Source organism: Dipodomys spectabilis, unplaced genomic scaffold (genome assembly GCF_019054845.1).
Source record: "Dipodomys spectabilis isolate Male_0828 unplaced genomic scaffold, ASM1905484v1 ptg000098l, whole genome shotgun sequence".
In the NCBI taxonomy this organism is placed as follows: Eukaryota; Metazoa; Chordata; class Mammalia; order Rodentia; family Heteromyidae; genus Dipodomys; species Dipodomys spectabilis.
The window spans coordinates 7,277,041-7,294,388 of record NW_024870775.1 but is presented as its reverse complement, the minus strand read 5'-3'; the positions used below and the strand labels follow the sequence as shown (position 1 = coordinate 7,294,388).

Sequence of the window (17,348 nt, the reverse complement as noted above, 5' to 3'; positions counted from 1 at the left end):
AACGGGGTCGGTGGGAGACGTCCCCCGGATCCCCATCAGGGTAAACTATCCACTAGTGCGGACATTTGGGCCCGTCTGTAGTCCGGCACTTTCTGTCTGACAGTCTACAATGCACATGCTGTAAATGTGCTTTGTCTCAATGTTTGTGTGTATGTATTCTGGAATTCTTGGAATGTTTCTTCTCTCAGATTCATCCTGATGTGAGAGCCTGGAGGAGACTGGCTAACACCCCCTCAATATCTGTTTCTCTCTAGCTCCTTCTGTTTTACTTACACTTTAAACTGACCCCCTTTCTACCCTTCACTGCCACCTCCTCCACCCTCTCTGGATCCAGAAGTAGGGGAGGTGGGCGGTGAGAAACCTGGAGAATCTAACAATAACTTAAAAGGGCCGGCAAGGAGAACTCGCAGCCGGATAAAACTGCTACTGACCACCTGCAAGATCTTAGCCTCAGGCCTTGGCCCAGGGGGTCTGAGTATGGGGGAGAACCTGTCAGTCTTAGGGGACGGCCACTAGGGACTTCTTTCCCTTGCCCCAAGATGACTGAGAATTCTCCTCCACCTTAGAAGGCCCCTGGGTCAACATTAGCAGGAATCTAAAAGAAAAATGCTCCAGAGGTGAGTAGAGAGGGTTTGAGTCCCCTGGTCAGTGGATTTGAGTCCCACTTGTGAATGGTGGTGAGATGTTGCCCCATTCACTGAGACCTGATTTTGTCTTTGTGGCCACTTATCTGTCTTGTTTACTTTGGTGTGTTTTCTGAGGTAGGGATAAACTGGGGGCCCATTAGCCCCCAACTCAGCCTTTAGTTGTTGTCTTGTCTAGTTCAGTTTTAGAATTGGTACTAGTTTTAAGTGTATGTACAACTGATTTTGATTTTTGCATGCTTTAAGATCTGTGTGTGTTTTGTATGTGTTTGTGAACATGTTCAAGATAAGAATTAGGGCTGGGAAGGTGGCTCAGTGGTAGAGCGATTGCCTTGCATGCCTGAGGCCCTGGGTTCGATTCCTCAGCACCATATAAGCAGAAAGAAAAAAGCCGGAAATGGTGCTGGGGTTCAAGTGGTAGAGCGCTAGCCTTGAGCTGAAGAGCTGAGGGACAGCGCCCAGGCCCAGAATTCAGGCCCCATGACCGGACCCCCCCCCAAAAAAAAAAGATAAGAATTATCAGCATGCTGTAATAATTGGGTGTTTAAGTTAAGTTTAAAATTCAAAAGGTTATGAGGTTTGGACATTACCAAAAATTTTAAAGAATTTTCATATTGTTTCAAATGACTTTTTAAGGATTCTTTAACTTAAAAATAAAAAATCTGGTATTTTAAAATGCATAAGGCTGTTTACCCTGTAATCAAGTTATCTGGCTTAACAAAAATGCATTGGCTGTTTGGAATTTAGTTCCCTTGTCTAAAATTTGGGGATAAATATTAGAAGTTTAAATATAAAAGTTTGTTTAACACTGTCAAAGACATTACCTGTTCTGTCTGTCTAAAACTGTGTATTTTCATTCAAAAACCAAGAGATAAGAAAAGGAAAAAACTTAAAAGCCATCAAAAGACCTATCTTTAGGGGTAAGGGGTAAGCAGGCAAAAGTGCAGTTCAGCTGGTCATACATGGTGGGACGGGCCATGGGAGGAGTCCACGCATGGTAAAAGAGGACAAGCTGGCCCAAACGCAGTTCATCTTACCCTAAAGAGTGAGATCAGGTGCGTGCCCATTCCACAGGAGGGGCCAAGTGGCCCAGCTTTGTTCTGTCCTTTTTCTCTACAGATAAATATTAAAACATGATTAAAATTAGTGATGTGATGATCTGATTAGTATTGCTAAAACTGGCCCTTGGACTTAAAAAGAGGGTTAAAAAATGTATTTGTATAATGCGACTTGCTTTCTACAATTAGGATATGTTTTTTTTTTTTTCCAGTCGTGGGGCCTGAACTCCGGGCCTGGGTGCTGTCCCTCAGCTCTTCAGCTCAAGGCTAGCGCTCTACCACTTGAGCCACAGCACCACTTCTGGCTTTTTTCTTTTTGCTTATATAGTGCTGAGGAATCGAACCCAGGGCCTCAGGCATGCAAGGCAAGCGCTCTACCACTGAGCCAACTTCCCAGCCCCCTAGGATATGTTTTTGAAAGTCATAAAGGTGTTAAGTCTAGCTTCTTGGTACAGTGATGGTGATTGTAATTCTTACATTAAGGAAAAATTGTCATTAAAACAAGCATCCAAGAGACAATTAATGACACTTGGCCTCAAGATTTTAAGGGATTTTAAAAAATAAAACAAGCATCCAAGAGACAATTAATGACACTTGGCCTCAAGATTTTAAAAAAATGTAACTAAAAACTAAAATATAAAATAATAAAAGATTTATAAGAGGCTTAAAAAATTAGGAATGGATTTCTGGATATAAAGTTTAAAAGTAAAATTGTTCTTAACATTTGCCTCAAAGTGAAAAAATTAGAATTAACAAATTAATTGCTTAATTGCTATTCCAGTTTGCTCTTATAGGTTTTTTAAGTTTCCAGCAAGCCAAGAGCAAAGCACAGAGGATTCTTATAAGTTTGTCAGATATAACTTTGGCTCTTAATAAGTTTCAGGTAAGAGCATGCTTAAAAGCTACTTCTATGTTGACTACCTTGTTGCTTTTAATTGGAGTAAAGTGGCCTTTTATAAGACTAATTGATCTGCAAACTGGTTCAAAGCCAGCCCGGGCAGAAAAAGGTCCCTGTGAGACTGTCACCTCTACTCAGCAGAGTTGCTTTGGGACTCAAAGTGACTGAGCGCTAGCCTTGAGCTGAAGAGCTGAGGGACAGCGCGCAGGCCCAGAGTTCAGGCCCCACGACCAGACCCCCACCCCCCAAAAAAGTGGCCACCACAGCTGAGATACAGACTCATCTAGATTCCAGTCAGTGTATGAATAGATAGACACCTTGTGCTATAAATATACACTAGAGTATTATTTATGTACAAAGTGCTATTTGGTTGATAACAACAAAATGGATGGAACTGGAGGACACTGTTAAATGAAATATACAGAAAGATAAATTCTTCATGTTCTCTTTCACATATGGATGCTAAAAAAAAGTGTAGCCAAGTGCTGTTAGTTCATGCTTATAATCCTAGCTACTCAGAGTCTGAGATCTGAGGATCATGGTTCAAAGCCAATGTGGGCAGGAAACTCCATGAGACTCTTATCGTCAATAAACTACCAGAAAAAAGCCAGAATGGAACTGTGGCCCAAGTGGTAGAGCACTAGGTTGGGTAGCTGAGGATTACAGGTATGAGCCACCAGTGCCTAACTGGAGCCACTCTATTGACACCCAGAACGATGCCAAGCAGTATTTACTGGAAGATGGAAAGATGGATAGGAGGCTGGAAACAATACCAAACCCCCACAATATACAAAACACCCTTAGCATAAGCTCTGGATTCCTATAACATAGTGGGCAATCAGAGGCCACAGTTACCTGCTGTATATGTCATAAATAATGGATGGGTCAAAACTCTGGATAACCAAGAATTGATTTCTAATATCTCTTCTGCCCGTGCAATGCTACATATCAGCTACAGCTGTTTATGGAAGACTGATTTTGCAATGACTGACACGCACATCCTTGGAGCCCCATCTACTCAGCACTTAAGCAGCATTACACAGCAACAGGTACGGGAGAAGGATTACTGAAAGCATGATTTCTTCCTGTGCCAATTGTCTCACACACATGATGGTGTCCTGGGCTGTCTTTTTTCCTCTCCTTTCTTACTTTTCTGGTTGTTAACTGGAGCTAAGAGTCTCACCAACTTTCCTTCCCAGGCTGGCTTTGAAGTGCAATCCTCAGGTCTCAGCCTCCCCTTAGTAGCTGGGATTCCAGGCATGTGCCACTGGTGCCTGGCTCACCTCAGTTGTTGTGAGCTGGTTTTCAACCTGCTGGTTCCCCCTGAAGTGACAATCCAGTCCCTTCCCTAAGAGCTGTGGCTCTCTGATAACAAGGTCAATGGAAAATTTCAGCATATGCCTAATGGGAATGAACTTTATTTGCCTCCTCTCCCATTTCCCCCATACCTAGTATGACAACACTCAATGCTAGGTCCTTTGGCTCCTGTAACAAGTATATTAAATGACAGGAATTTATTTTGAGCATCAGTGGGTCAAGACACAGATGATGAATCATTATGGGTCAAAGTAAAATATTAGCATCTTTTTATTCCCTCTGCCAGTCACTGGGCTAGGATGGGCCACGTGAGCATCTTCTAGCCAATGAGGCTAAAGGAAAGTCAGCCAGGGATCCTGAGTAATGTTTCCTTCCACCATAAGAAATACCGCTGGGAAAATTCCTTGTCTTCTCACCTTCCCTTTCTACGTGGTCACATTTTTGTGTGAAGATGCAATGCTCAGAGCTACAGCAGCCATATTGCAAGTATGAGGAAAGATGTATAATCTATAAAACAGGGGCTGAATGATTCTGTATTTCTCCAAAAGCCAAGATAGACCCAAACTGACCTGTAGTGGGCTTGAGACCTACATCCTTAAAAAAAATCTTTGTAGAGATGAAAGTAGCCAGCTAAGTGTCTGACTCTTGGCAGTCATTCTATAAATAGTCATTTTATGTCAAAGTTCAATCAGCATCTCAGACAGGACAAAGTTACAGAGTAACATCAAATTGCACAATGTAGTTTGTAGTTTCTTTTTATCAGCAAGAGACATATGAGTTCAAGTTATTTTGCTGAAAATGTGGTCAAGTTTGGGAGCTGGTTCAGTGTGGACTGCTGGCCTTTTATGGTCTATTGAACCAACTATCTCACCACATGTGGTCAGGGTGGCAGACTTCATAAATGTGTCAAAACTTAATTTCCTGGACTCAAGTTCGGGTTCAGCTTGTAGGAATACCCACACATTTGGGAATACCAAATCCTACATTCTCTGATGCCCTTAGGATCTTGAAGTTCTCCCCCTCCCTCCCTCCAGCCCAAGCCCAAAAGTTCTTCCCTCTTTCTCTTCATCTAGGGTAAGATTCATTTAAAATATATGATAAAAGGAAGAAGAAGCCAGGCGCCAGTGGTTCACGCCTGTAATCCCAGCTACACCGGAGGCTGAGATCTGAGAATCACAGTTCAAAGCCAGCCAGGGCAGGAAAGTCCGTGAGACTCTTATCTCCAATAAACTAATAAAAAAAAAAAACTGAAAGTAATGCTGTGGCGTAAGTGGTAGCGTGCTGGCCTTGAGATGAGCTCAGGGACAACTTCCAAGCCCAGAGTTCAAGCCCCACAAAAACAAAAAACAAAAAACAAAAAAGGAAGAAGGCTCTCAATGCATTTAGTGAACTATTTCATGCACATAATAAAAGTCTCAGACTTGTCAGAGAGCCACCAGTGTCCTAATTTACCCTCAGGCCAACCATACTCTCCACCCTCTAGGCACTGGGGATTCTTTCTCTGATCAAGAACAAGTTGTATTCTGTTTCAGGGCCTTTGCCTAGCAAATTCTGCCATGGGTAAATCTCTTTCCCTGACTGTTTATAGAATAGATGCCTTTGTTTTTTGTGAAACTGGGGATTTGAAAGCAGATCCTTATCACTTATTAAGCAGGAGTTCTACTAATTAAGCAATACTTCTAGCCTGTTTTGGACGGGTTATTTATTTATTTATTTATTTTTATTTTTGTTGGTCATGGGTCTTGAACTCTGGGCCTAGGCACTGTCCCTCAGCTCTTCATCTCAAGGCTAGCGTTCTACCACTTGAGCCACAGCTCCACTTCCAGTTTTCTGAGTTTATTGGAGATAAAGAGTCTCACGGCCTTTCCTGCCCAGGCTGGCTTTGAACCACAATCCTCAGATCTCAGCCTCCTGAGTAGCTAGGATTCCGTGGGTGAGCCACTGGCACCTGGCAGTTTATTTATTTGTTTGTCAATTGTGGGGCTTGAACTCAGGGCCTGGGCAATGTCTTTGAGCTCTTTTGCTCAAGGGTAATGCCCTAACACTTTGAACACAGCTCCACTTCTGGTTTTCTAGCAGTTCATTGGAGATAAGAGTCTCATGGACTTTCTTGCCTGAGCTAGTTTGTAACCTCAATTCTCCTATCTCAGTCTTCTGAGTTGCTAGGTAGCATGAGCCACTGGTGCCCGGCTCTCTCTTTCTTTCTGTTGATACCAGTTATGCAGATGAGGAATTTAGTAAACGAAAGCTATTGTCTTTGCGGCTACATTGTGTGCTATATTACCACTACAGTGGGTATGTTCTAGAAGCTGCACAGAGTAATATTAATAATCCCCTGTTCATGTGTGTGTGAGAATGCATGTGCGTGTATGTGTGCTCGAGCGTGCGTGCGTGCGTGCGTGCATGTGTGTGTGTGTGTGTGTGTGTGTGTGTGTGTGTGTGTGTGTGCGCATGCTGCTATTAGGTCTTAAACTCAGGACCTCATACTCATTCTTCACTTTTTTCAATCAAGGCTGGTGTTCTATCACCTGACTTACACCTCCACTTCTGGCTCTTTGTTGGTTAATGGGAAACAAGAGTCCATCAAATTCATCTTCCTAGGCTGCTTTTGATCCTCTGATCTCAGATGTGAGCCCCCAGCATCCAGTCAGCAGGAGAAGAGGTATTAATCTCTCCTCGATAAAGTATTTTGTTGGGTTAACACATTAGCCATGGGGCTGGGAAGGTGGCTCAGTGGTAGAGTGCTTGCCTTGCATGCTTGAGGCCCTGGGTTCAAGCTTGCCTTGCATGCTTGAGGCCCTGGGTTTGATTCCTCAGCACCACATAAGCAGAAAAAGCTGGAAGTGGCACTGTGGCTCAAACAGTAGAGTGCTAGCCTTGAGCTGAATTGCTGAGGAACAGTACCCAGGCCCAGAGTTCAAGCCCCCTGAATGCCAAAAACCAAACAAAACAAAACATTAGCCACTAGAAGTGAACAGGGCTCAGTTTCTACTCTTGGTAACAGGGAGGCAGTAGCTCACAATCCTGCTTGGCAGTGCCCAGTCAGACCAAGGAATGGTGGCAGGAATAGCATCAGAATTCCCTAAACTTTCATCTTTTTTTAAAGGGATTGATCCTCCAGCTTCCAGGGTCTATCTTTTGTTGATATTCAAGCTTGATGCGATTTCCTCCTGTCCCTGAAGAGGATGATGGTGTAGAAAAGGAACTGTGTGGCCTCCACTATACTCTGGGCATCATATTTAAACATGACATATGTACACTTGTCACTGAATCGAGAATGAAAAATGTGTGTGTGTATGTGTGTGTGTGTATGTATGTGTATATGCCTTATAAATATCTTTTTTTTTTTGGTCCGGTCATGGGCTTGAACTCTGGGCCTGGGTGTTGTCCCTCAGCTCTTCAGCTCAAGGCTAGCGCTCTACCAATTGAGCCACTTCTGGCTTTCTTTCCCTGCTTATGTGGTGCTGAGGAATCGAACCCAGGGCCTCATGCATGCAAGGCAACTGCTCTACCACTGAGCCACCTTCCCAGCCCTGCCTTTTAAATTTCTTAAGCACAGCTATGGGTTTTATTTGGTGATTTGTGGAGATGGCCATCACCGAAGAGTGACAAGTATACTGGTAGAGATGTCAGGCTGCTCAATGGGTCCCCAAAGGAAGAAACTCAAGCAGGAGCGACAGTTAGGAAGGAATTCATATAACTCTGAGAGGTGGCATGGAACACCTAAAGGGAATTTACAGGCCAGCAGTATAGGAAGAATTGGTGAAGGCAACATGAGACCAAGATTTTGGGGAGTGTTAACACTCTATTGTGAAGATTTTGGGGCTTTTTCCTACCAAATAGCCTCCATGTCACTAGGTATCAAGGTTCATGGTGTGAATTAGGTGGATAACGTGGCTGGGAAAGAATTTTCCTGTGGGCTTTGATGGCTTCCAGATTCCCAGTCTCACCCCTGTCCCTTGAACTCCTCTGTGTGGCTCTTTCTCTCTTCTCATTTTCTCCACTCTTAGATCTCTGCTACCTACGTGGAATGAATGATTTCAGTTCTTCTAAAATGTGCTCATTAATGTATGATGTCACTGTTAATTAAAAGCCCAAACTGCTATATATAAAATATGTATTTAACATATACTTCTGAGGGAAAAGACTAAGAGATATAGAATGCAGAATTGAAAAACCCTTAAACTCACATATTTTCTTTTTTTCTCTGAAAGTATAAATGTTTATTTTACCTTCATTTGGTTTTAAAAAAATTATTGTTACTATAAAGGTGATATACAGAGGGGTTACAGTCATATAGGTCAGGTAACAAGTATATTTCTTTTTGGACAGTGTCACCCCTTTCCTCAGACTCTCCCCATTTAGTTTTTTTTTTTTTTTTTTTGGTTGGTTGTGGGACTTGAACTCTAGGCCTGGGCGCTGTCCCTCAGCTCTTCAGCTCAAGGCTAGCGCTCTACCACCTGTGCTACAGTGCCATTCCCAGTTTTCTGGTGGTTTATTGGAGATAGGAGTCTCACGGTCTCTCCTGCCCGGGCTGGCTTTGAACCGCGATCCTCAGATCTCAGCCTCCTGAGTAACTAGGATTACAGGCCTGAGCCACCAGCGCCCAGCTCCCCATTTAGTTTTATGGTAAGACTCTTTCATAGAATTATGCACAATATCTTTTTCTCTACTTTGCTCTACTCACTTTCAAGAACTTGTGTAGGGGGCTGGGAAGGTGGCTCAGTAGTAGAGTGCTTGCCTTGCATGCATGAGGCCCTGGGTTTGATTCCTCAGCACCACATAAGCAGAAAAAGCCGGAAGTGGCACTGTGGCTCAAGTAGTAGAGCACTAGCCTTGAGCTGAAGAGCTGAGGGACAGCGCCCAGGCCCAGAGTTCAGGCCCACAACTGGCACAAAACATAACAAAACAAAAAGAACTTGTGTAGGGCTGGGTGCTGGTGGCTCATGCCTATAATCTTAGCTGCTCAGGAAGCTGAGATCTGAGGATTGTGGTTCAAAGCCAACTCAGGCAGGAAAGTGAGTGAGACTCTTATCTCCAATTAACCACCAAAAAGCCAAAAGTAGAGCTGTTGTTCAAGTGGTAGAGTACTACCTCTGAGCAAAAGATGCTTAGAGACAGTACCCAGACCCTAAGTTCTCGCCCCAGGACCAACACACAGAACTTGAGTAAGAATCAGGCACCCATGGCTCATATATAATCCTAGCTGCTCAGAAAGTTGAGATCCAGTAGTTTGAGGCTAGCCCAGGCAGAAAAGTGCATAAGACTCCATCTCCACAAAGTCAGACTGGAGGCCTGGTTCAAGTAATAGAACACCAACCAAGCGAGCAAGCTGAGCACATGTAATGCCTTGTGTTCAAACTCTTGTGTCAATAAAGAAAAAAGAATTTGTGTGTAGTTCACTGCTAAGTTCTCTGGGGACCTTCAGGTGGGGTAGCCTTAATTATAGTATCTGTTCTCTTTCAGAGCTGCTGGCAAGAGCATTGGAAAAGATCATCTTTTTTGCTTCTGTGTTCCAGGCAAGTGGAAAAGACTGCCCTTTTTTTACCTCTTTATTTTTCATCCATCATCACAAAGACTGGGTCTGGCCCCAGATCTGCAATGTCCCCATAAAGACCATGTGCTCCCTAGCAGGAACACACAACCGGAGACCAGGACTGTCCCAGACCTGACTGCCCCCTTGCAATACTTAGGACTTTTGAGTGGTAATCAAGTAATTGCCTTCCATTTGTTATTGGAACTAGTAATCCCTTTTATAATCCAGTATTTTGAACATGTAAAAAGTCTATGGGAAGCCAGGTGCTGGTGGTTCATGTCTGCAATCCTCGTTACTCAGGAGGCTGAGATCTGAGGATCACAGCTCAAAGCCAGCCTGGACAGGAAAATCCATGAGCCTCTTATCTCCAATTAACCACCAGAAAACTGGAAGTGGTAGAGCACTATCCTTGAGCAAAAGAGCTCAGGGACAGTACCCACGCCTTGAGTTCAAGCAAAACAATTGACAAAAATAGTTCATGGGAAATAACAGACCATTGTCATGGATGCACCACTGAGGCGTAAGAAAAATTCCAATATAATTTATGGACAGTGTCTTTGAAGAACTGTTTTGCATTTAGATACCTCTCTGATTGAGCCATATTGCCTGTCGTTTTTTGCACTCTAGTGGCTCCTGTGTTTGAGTTCTTCACTTGAACTACGAGCTAATGTTGGGTCTTACAGTATGGGGCCTGTGGAGGTTGTAACATCCGGACCAAAGGCTGTCATTCTTAGGCACAACCCCAGCTGCTGAATCTGCTGAGGTTTATCAGTTGTTTCCTTAACCCATGTTTTATGACTTTTTTTAAAATCATAGCATGGAGATATCTATTTTTAATAATATTTTAAGATGCATTTATTAATGCTATTTGTATCATGACAGAGAGAATCACAGGACATCACCAACACCACTGCAGTCCCATTTTCCCCTTGTACCTGTGTGTTCCTGTTGCTCTAATAAATTCTTGAATTTTCTTTTGAAGTACTGGGGTTTTGAACTCAGGAGCTGGCATGATACGACTAAGCTACATCTCCAGCAATTCTCATATCTTAGTCAGTATGCATCAGTTATTTGTTCTGTTTTGTTTTGTTTGTGTGTGCCTGTCTTGGAGCTTGAACTTGGGGCCTGAGCACTGTCCCTGGGCTTTTTTGCTCAAGGCTAGTGCTCTTAACACTTGAGCTACAGCTCCATGCCTGGCTTTTTGGTGGTTCTTTGGAGATAAGACTCTCACAGACTTATCTGTCTGGGCTGGATTTGAATCCAGATCCACAGATCTCAGCCTCCTGAATAGCTAGGATTTCAGGTGTGAGCCACCAGCGTGTGGCTAGTGTTCATCAGTTTTACTATCTCTCATTTGTGTTGTATCTCTACATAAATTCATCACATGCACACGCTTATGCTATGATATACACTAGCTAAGATATGAAGCTGTTCCTTCATTATAGGCTCTTGTTTTGTCTGCCCTCATTTGTTTGTTTATTTGTTCACATATACATTATATATTATGTCTTAACATTATGCAGAGCAACTCCTCTCACTTTACTTACTTTTTTCTGAAGAATTTCTTCTATTCTTGTTCCTTTGCTTTCTCCTTCAGATGAGAAATAACCTTGTTTGTGTCTACAAAAATGTTCCTGCATATTGGTGAGGATTGCTTGGAAACCACAGGTCAATTTGCAGAAAAATCAGCACTCACTCTGCTGTGCATCAAGAGATCAACAACTGTGAAAGCCCTGGGAATTTACAATGAATCAGTTAAGGATAGGTGAAGAAATGATAAAAGAAGGAAGAGGGGCAGCGGGTAGCTGGTGGAATGAGAAAGCGTAAGAAAAAATACTGTGCAAAGAACACAGTAGAATTGTGAAGAAATGCAATATAATCAGAGAAAAATTTTAAGAAGATAAAAATAATAGTAAATGTACATCAAATAAATATCAAAATATTCCAAACAGAAGAAACATCAGTGTGTGTTCCTTGGCGAGCAGCAGAGCATCTTCCAGCTGTGCTGTGTCCCTGCAGAAGGCGTGTGCTAGCTGTGCAATGTCTCTGCAGCAGGTGTGCTTCAGCTGTGCTATGTTCATATACCAGCAGTGTTCCAGATGTGCCAGTCACTGCAGCAGGTGTGCTCCAGATGGGCCGTGTCCCTGCAGAAGGCGTGTCCCAGCTTTACCATGTCCCTGCGGCACGTGTGTTCCAGAGGTGCTGTGTCCACGAAGTAGGTGTGTTCCAGATGTGGTGTGTCCGTACGGCAGGTATGTCCCAGATGTACTGTGTCCACGCAGCAGGTGTGCTCCTTCAACTTCTAGCCCTCAATGTGCCCTGTTGTGGCTCTCTGGGCAATCACTCTGGGTACTTCTGGCCCTGGGATTGCATGTAATTCCTCTGGGTTCAATCTGGGTAAACTGGCTGATGGTTGGCTGAGACTCTAAGGCAGAGATAATGGTTGGAGGGCCTGTGAGGGGCAGCAGCTCTATAGATAATGGCTTAGGGACCCATGGCAGTGATTCTAGTGGGTGTGAGGCCACCCCAGGGATGCGCTAGAGTGGGTGCAGGCTAGGTAGAGTAATCTCTCATGCACAGCTAGTGCTGAGTCCTGCTCCATGGCTTGCCATCGGTAAGGATATCCTGCTGAGGATCTCTAGATCATCACAGTGAGGCTGGCCATTCTCCCCTACAGGACCATCAGTCCCTGGTGTTTTGTTTGTGCTGCTCTCTTGGAGCCCGTGGCCCACCCCACACCATCACTATGCCAAGGCTTGGGCCGCTCAGCAGTGACGGCCCCTCCCGCATCTCACTGAGGGGGCTCAAAGCTTGGGACTCTACCCTAGGGAAATGTGTTCTTTGTTCCTTTTATAGCTCTAAAGTTTAAAGCTTCTTATTTTTCCAATCTATATTCTTTTTCTTAAATATTGTTAATGTTATCGTTGTTATTAAGATGCTGTCCAGAATGGTTACTGTTTCGTAAGTCAGGTGATGAGATCATTTCTTTTTTTTATTGCTATTATAAAGGTGGTGTACAGAAAGAGTACAGTTACCTAAGTCAGATAACAAATACATTTCTTTTTGGACAATATCACCCCTTTCCTTGCTCTCTCCCAGTTTTTCCTCCTGTCCTCACCCACAAGTGGTATAGTGCATTTTTAACATAGTGTCTAATGAGTACCACTGCTGCGTTTGTTCACCTTTTGTCTCTCCATTTCTGTACCTCCCTCATACTGCCAAAGGTAAATGGACAAATAAGACAGAAAAGAAAAATAGTAGCAAAGAAAAAAAAAACCTCTTTTTTCCATTTCCTGGAGTTCATTTGATAAATATTATTTTATATGATCAGAGACATATAGACATTACACCTTTGTGTTCCTCTCCTAAGAGTATCCTCTTTTGATCTCAGTGTGAATGCCTAGAGTCCTGTACACTTTATCCTGTTCCTGTGTATTTTAGGTCTAGCTTCCACATATGAGAGAAAACATTTGTCTATGTTTGGCTTACTTCACTTGACATGATCAGCCTGGATTTTGCTAGATGGTGTCTCATAATTTTTTCTTCTGCCCAGGCTAGCTTGAAACCATGATCCTCCTTGGTAGACATGGTTATCTGCTGGCACCCAAATATGTAACTGAGGTTTCATTTCAGATTTGGATGTTCAGGAATATATTGGCATCTTCAGACTTAAACTGTTCTTTTAGTTCCTCATGTGTTTTTCCCCAATTTACAATTCAATGTTTATTTTTGATGTTTATTTGGTTAATATTTTCTACCCTGTGAAAGGTTGTAGTTCATGAGGTCAAGGATTCAGACTCTCCCATGTTTAGTGCTAAATACGTATTGTGAACATGGCAGGCATGCAGCCAAATCTCATCCAATACTAAGAGAGGTTGTATCTGCACTTGACATTCTCCATGGCACCCCTAAATGTGAAACTCATAAGAACTGTGTCTTCCTGTCCTCCAGCCACCAAAATGGGAACCTAAAATTGGCCAGATCAGGTTTCACCCAACTGTGAAGAACGGGCACCTAGCTAAAGGAAAGAATCTTGTTTTCATTTTCCTGGAGCAATTAGAGTTGTGACTTGTGAAATTTGAATCTAGTATGTAGAATAGTGCTTTCTCTCTCTCTTATTCTCTCTCTCTCTCTCTCTCACATACACACACACTCACACACACACTTTATACAATTTATTCATTTGGTGGAAATCAAGCAATTCATTCATTCAGTGGAAATCAAGACAGGCTTCCTATGAGAAGGACTGTTTGAGTGACCAGCACAAATCCTTGACACTGTGAGAGCATGGATCAATAATCCAATTACCTGAAAAGCTGAGTCTAATGTTTTCTGTGTGTTATCTGAAACTGAACTTTCACCTTTTGTTAAAGAGACAGGAAAACAGTGTCCATGTGAGCTGTATGTTTCTAATACCTGCATGATTAGTACTTGAATATGCTTGAATGATTTCATCTGTGTGTATCTGAAACCCAGCATTTTATCTGATTGTTACTCATCTGTGTACTTGATATAGAATGGATCTTTAAAAGTATACCATGTCCGGATTAGAGAACATTACTCAGTCGGTAGAGTGGTAGCCAATGAGTGAACATGTCAGGTACTGAGTTTGAGTTCCAGTCTCATACCAAAATCAAAAGAATATGCAATGCATTCAATGAGCATATAGGCCAGTGAGAGAACAGATGCTATTAGAACATTCTTCTGGCAAAACTAAATTCCTGAACATGTGCAGTGCAGCTCTTCATATGCCAGTCTTGGCATGTTCACAGTCCTTATCTTATATAGCATTAAATTCACAAAGGATTTCTCTCCTTTTATCGTCCTTTCTAGAGCAAGACCTTTTGTGTTGGTTAAGGAATAGAGCAGGTTCTGTTTGTTTTGGTATAAAAATTTATTCTTACTTATATATATATTTATTTTATTTCTCGCCTTGTTTTTGTCGTTCATGGGGCTTGAACTCAGGGCCTGGGTGTTGATTTTGGGCTCTGTTGCTCATGGCTAATGCTCTACCACTTTGAGCCACAGCTCCACTTCTAGCTTTCTGCTGGTTAATTGGAGATAAGGGTCTCACAGCCTTTATTGCCCAGGCTGTCTTCAAACCATTCTCCTCAGATCTCAGCCTTCTGAACAACTAGGATTACAAGCATGAGCCACCAGTATGGGGCAGAAAATTTACTCTTTTCCTAGGTATTTTTCAAGTCAGTACATGAACAATAGAGCAAAAATCTCAACCATAGCAATTTGTTTGTTAGTTTTCTTTAGCTTTCCTATTTTAGTATTTTTAAATAAGTTTTTTATTGTGAAAATACTGTACAGAAGGGTCACAGTTACATGAGCAAGGTAATGAGTACATTTCTTATCAAGCATTGTTGCCTCCTCCTTTTGTTTTCCCCCTACCATCCCTTCCCTCCTTGTAAAATTCGTTTTTCAACATAGTATCTTCTACATCTCATTCTTGCAATGGGTCAAACTATATCCCTACGTAAACATTTTGGTTTTGCTCTTCCCCCGCCAAATTTTACCAACATCAAATACAGTGAAAACAGGGATTATACCATGGGGGAGGAACATACAAAGCAACAAATAAATCACATGGTATCTTATAAATACATTAGAAACAATAGCAAGAAAGAAAAAACCACTTGTGTCCCTATCATGAGGTTCATTTCGCTTAACTCCATCTTATCTGGTCATATAATACACATATGTATATTGACCCTTTCTACTTGTCCCAGACATATACTAGTTATTGCAAATAAGGGAAACCATGGCCCTATGTTTCTTTGGGCCTGGCTTACTTCACTTAATATAATTTTTTCGAAGACTTTACATTTCCTAACAAATGGGGCGATGTCATTCTTTTTGATGGAGGTATAGAATTCATATATATAGGGGCTGGGAAGGTGGCTCAGTGGTAGAGCGCTTGCCTTGCATGCTCGAGGCCCTGGGTTCGATTCCTCAGCCCCACATAAGCAAAAAGAAAAAAGCTGGAAGTGGCGCTGTGGCTCAAGTGGTAGAGTGCTAGCCTTGAGCTGAAGAGCTGAGGGACAGTGCCCAGGCCCAGAGTTCAGACCCTACGACCGGACCAAAAAAAAAAAAGAATTCATATTCATCTACTGAGGGGCATCTGGGTTGGTTCCATATCTTAGCTATGGTAAATAATGCTGCAATAAACATAGTTGTGCTGGTAGCTTTCATATGGACTTGTTTGTGATCATTCAGGTAAATGCCCAAAAGTGGGATTGCTGGGTCATAGGGGAACTCTATGTGGAGTCTTTTGAGGAACCTCCATACTACTTTCCAAAGTGGATGAACAAGTTTACACTCCCATCCACAATGCAGTAGGGTTCCCTTCTGTCCACATCCCCTCCAGCATCTGTTGTTACTAGAGTTCTTGATTATAGATATTCTAACTGGGGTGAGGTGGTATCTCAATGTTATTTTGATTTGCATTACTTTTATGGCTAGAGAGGTTGAAAATTTCTTCATGTGTCTATTGGCCATTCTTATTTCCTCTTCAGAGAAGTTTCTCTGAAGAGGAGTTGGGGATTTATTGGGCAGTTGTTTCTTTGAGTATTTGTTGTTGGGAGATTTAATTTTTTGAGTTCCAAGTATATTTTAGATATGAGACATTGCCTGTTGTATGGCTAGTGAAGATCTTCTCCCTATCCGTGGGCTTTCTATTATCTTGCTAGCTATGTCCTTTGCCATGCAGAAGCTCTGCAGCTTCATGCACTCCCATTTGTCCAACCTTTCTTTGATTTGTTTTGTTTCTGGGTCTCTATTAAGAAAATTTCGGCCTGTGCCAAGGAGTCCTAGGGTTTCTCCTATTCTGTCCTGTAATGTTTTCAGGGTGTCTGCTTTGACTCAGAGGTCTTTGATTCATTTGGAGTTAATTCTGGTGCGGGTGATATATCAGAATCTAGCTTTAGTTCTCTATAGGTGATTAACCAATTTTGCCAGCACCATTTACTGAAGAGGCTGTCTTTCTTCCATTCTATTTTTTTTTTTAGCTCCCTTATTGAAGATTAGGTGGCTATAGATCTGGCTTTTCAATTCTATTCCATTGGTCCTGAGGTCTCTTCTTGTGCCAGTACCAACCTGTTTTGATTACTATGGCTTTGCAGTAGAGTTTGAAATTTGGTATTGATATTCCTCCAGCACTGTTCTTTTTGTTATGGATCCGTTTTGCTATTTGGGGTCTTTTATTGTTCCATATGAATTTTTGAACTGCCTCTTCTATTTCTTTGAAGAATGATGTTGGAATATTGATAGGTATCACATTGAATTTGTAGATAGCCTTGGGAAGTATTGCCATTTTCACTATGTTGATTCTTCCAATCTAGGAGCATGGGAGGTTTTTCCACTTTCTAAGTTCTGCTTTGATTTCCCTTTTCAAGTTTTTAAAGTTTTCATCATAGAGGTCCTTCACTTCTTTGGTTAATTCCTAGGTATTTAATTTTTTTGGGGGGGCTAATACAAATGGAGTTGCTTTCCTGATTTCAGCTGCACTCTTCTCATTGTTGGCATACAGAAAAGCCATTGATTTTTGAGGGTTAATTTTATACCCTGCTACTTTGCCAAAATTTCGAATTAGCTCGAGTAATTTGGGAGTCGATTCCATGGGATTCTTTAAATACAAGATCATGTCATCTGCAAAGAGGGAGAGTTTTACTTCATCTATCCCTATTTGGATCCCCTTTATGTCTGCATCTTGTCTTACTGCTGTAGCTAGGCATTCTAATACTAAATTGAAGTTAAGTGGAGAGAGTGTACATCTTTGTCTTGTTCCTGAGTTTAGAGGAAATGGCATTAGTTTTTCACCATTAAGTATAATGCTGGCTGTAGGTTTGTCATGTACAGCCTTTATTGTATTGAGGAATATTCCATGG

The 17,348-nt window shown here is 42.2% G+C and overlaps 1 long non-coding RNA gene across 1 annotated transcript; it reads left to right on the top strand.

Moving 5' to 3' along the window:
* The first annotated feature begins 2,541 nt into the window (after nucleotides 1-2,541).
* On the top strand, nucleotides 2,542-9,436 carry LOC122113690. Its single transcript, XR_006148462.1, has 3 exons — nucleotides 2,542-2,585; nucleotides 3,553-3,649; nucleotides 9,384-9,436. It is a non-coding gene; the product is annotated as an uncharacterized LOC122113690 (long non-coding RNA).
* The last annotated feature ends 7,912 nt before the right edge of the window (nucleotides 9,437-17,348 follow it).